The sequence below is a fragment of the Adelges cooleyi genome, unplaced genomic scaffold, assembly GCF_023614345.1.
Source record: "Adelges cooleyi isolate 19-005CV unplaced genomic scaffold, UGA_ACOO_1.1 ACOO_flye_CR_arks_rails_tigmint_CR_PRNA_2, whole genome shotgun sequence".
Classification (NCBI taxonomy): Eukaryota; Metazoa; Arthropoda; class Insecta; order Hemiptera; family Adelgidae; genus Adelges; species Adelges cooleyi.
In genome coordinates, this window is record NW_026095860.1 from 12,047,507 (window position 1) to 12,051,105 (window position 3,599).

A 3,599-nucleotide genomic window follows, 5' to 3' on the forward strand; every position below is an offset into this window, starting at 1 on the left:
TTTTATTCAATTAACTATTTTTATTTTATGCTTATATTTTTTTTTTATTCAGCTTTAAAACGAATATTTTGTGTATAGTTATTGTAAAAACTCACATTGTAAATACTTATTTGCAATTTACTATTTAATTCCATACAATTCATTACCTACGGTGAACAACATACCTTTATTGATTATTAGCCTTTTTTGTATATACATTATACAATGTGCCTACTTAAGACAAATAAATAATCATTAAAAAAACCAACATAGTTCTCAAAAAAGTTTCTTTGAAAACATAAATTAAACGAATCTTTAATCACCAAGTCAGTAGTAAGTAGTGTATTATTATTTAAAGCGAAAGGCTTTAACGAAAGCATTCTTTAAAAAAGCTGATATAATATTTTATTTATTTACCTTTCTTTGTAAGTAATAAATTATACTTCAAAAGTCCAATAAACGAGTGCTCCGTTGTTACGAATGAATAATAATAATAACTAAGTACTATTTAACGACTTGTGGCTTAAGTAGACTTAAGTTAAGTTGTATTATACAAAAAGACTAAAGAGTGTAAAAAAAGTGAGTAAAGTTATAATTAAAACATCAATTTATCAATTTTATTTTTTAAGTGGTTAAAGTGGTTCTGTTACCGTTAAACATTGTAATCTGTTTCAAAAATAAATTTGAATAGTATATAAAATGGTCGATAGTCACTTTCCAAGTGACATCACAAAAACAACTAACTACTATAATTTATGTTTCAAAAATATAAACGTTTATATTGTTTCCACAATCGGCTGCTTGTAAAAATCGTAAAACCTCATTAAACGCTGCCTCTCACGTTGTAAGTCCCACACTATTCGGTTTCTCTTGTATAATTTTCCTTTTGTTAGGCTTAAACTTTCCGTAATAAATTTTGTTTCAAATTGTCTCGAATTAAAAAAAAAACGCTAAAATTTTAGTTATTTATATATATATATATATATATAAAGTTACATTTAGCCATAAGCCATTTGTTTACCTCACTTGACCCTAATGTATGCGGTCGGATGTGGTGGAACAAAAGGCACAAGTATGCTCAAAAAGTTGCTTTTTTAAGTGAATGTGGAACTAAAAAGCACTGTAGTGGGCCAAGCGATGACGCACGGACACAAACGTTAAACACAAAATAATAGAAAGTGACGAAAATTAATTTAAATTTAAGTAGATAAGAGTTGTTAGAATATCAACCAGGGTTGAAGGTTAATAGCAGCAGACTAACCCGGACGTTATTAACGGAGACATCAGAGGTGTTTGGAATGGTTAGATAAATAATTGTGACGGACAGCAAAGTCGACCTCGTTTAAAGGAGATAAAAGCGACAATAACGAATAAGAAGAAGATGACGTCATTCGCATTTTGATCAAAATGGTTAGTCTTGAATTAAACGAAAAGTTGACTGTTGGGAAAACTTATCCTATATAGTGAATCTTATTTATCTCTGTCGTTTACGATTATAATTAAGCGACAGATCGCATAATAAATCCGGGAACATAATAAACGACATCTATTTATTATATCATAGAAATACATAATTTGTGTACAAAAGTAAAATTATTCAAAGTGACTAATGCGAATTAATTTTCAACGAAAAACGACGATGCCTAAATTTGTTCGAAATTTCGATAATTTGGTTTATTTCGGCAACTAATTAAAAATACACAGATAAAAGTTATTTAAAAATCATTACCAATTTGTTATTGTTAAGTAATAAACGATAATTCAATTAAATAACACGAACAGACAATTATTCTTAAGTGTTTCTACTTGCTCTCAGATTGAGATGTAGTTTTTTGTATAATGTTAATTGCAATGAACAGTGCACATGTTTATAAATAGAACCGAGTGAATGGATAATGTTCAATAATCAAAATGAAGATTGATTTAGTAACAAACTAGTATAATAAAAATAAATTCAGGCAACATCTGAGCACTAATAAAATATAAAGTTAACCCAGTTGTCGATGCGTGTTTAGAATAAAATAGAACGTATGTAAGCATTCGGTGTGAATCTTTTCTAAAACACTTTAGAAAAGATAACATTACATACAATGCACTTATCAATTTATTTCCTTACTTAATTAATTATTACAAATATATCTTTTTTTGTCAGTTATTAATTGTGGTCAGTGGTATGTATATGCACAATCTGTTAAATAGGATATTAAGAGCTAATTCTTAAATTAATTTATTTTGTGTTATAGAAAAAAATACCGTAAACCGAAATTTCAATTAAATTACTTATTGAGTTCATCTTGAAAGTTTCTCAATTCTTGTAGCCGGCAGCTTGCTCGAGAAAACTAAAAAAAATAAAAAGGTAAAAATGTTACAAAAGGAGCACAAAAGGTAGAGTTTGTAATTTAATACCAAACTTTTTTTGGTCGAGTTAACAATCTTCTGGTGTATGGTACCTACCTGTAATAATCATATAAAAAAAGAAAAAGTTTCGATCCCTTATAATAAAATATACCCCTTTCTACGAGAAGGGGTTTATGATATTTTTCAAGTTTGTAACTTATTCGACTATTTAAAAAAAAGTTTGATTGATTTTTTCGGTTTTGAAGGAGAAGGGACCGTCTTTTAAGTTTTTAGCCCTTTAAAGTACCTTACATAGGTACGATTTCTGATCTATAGAGTCCACATGAAGAAAACGGTTCAGCTGTTAATAAGATATCGTGGGTCAAGACAAAAAATAAAAACACACAATTGTAAAAACAATACCTTCTCGGCTATGCATCAGAGCTAAAACATTAATATAACGGTAAATGTATATTTACTGAATAAAAAACTTGCATTAGAAATAATATTTTACAGACATATTTACGTACATTTTATGCAAGTCCGATTAGTCAGATCAAAAGCGGCCCATTACAAGGGTTGCCATTTGACACAGCATAGCATATCAATGAATACCAACTATGATAATTGTATAAAGAAAAAGTGTTAACCATGTCTATGGAAAGGGGTTTTCGTGATTTATTTAGTTTATCAACGTTTTGTCGATATTTAACTAAAGATTTGGAAATAATTTGGCTATTTTTAAAAAATAGTTATACAGGGCCGTAGATTTAAGATGAAAAACGTCTAAGGTTTTTTCTCGATTTTGAAGAGTAGACATTTAGAAACACAAACAAAATATATATAAAAACCCATCATTAGGCGAAGACGATAGCTGCCTGTTATAGTTTAAACTTGCAATTTAAACAGAGCCCTATTACGGATCGCTTACAAATCGGTATCTCTGGTTAGAGTTGTTGTTGCGCGCCCACGCATTTCAAAAAACATTTAAAAAAAAGTACAATTCCCTAGGTTTTCTTTTTCACAGAAATAGGATTTCTATAATGTATACGACGGATGTGCTTAGTATACATATCTACCGCACAGAGAAATTCACATAGGCCGGGCGGCAGCAGCAAAAGGAACTGACTCCACCGGTCGCCCATGATTAGGTCCTTTTTCGGGACGCGCGCGGTTGGAGCGCGACCGGCGCGGCGCCTGAGGGGAGGTGTGATAGAGGGGTCCAGAGGGTCTGCGAGTACACGGCGCTTGCGTTGGTCCACGGGGCCCAGTCTCCGGGACGG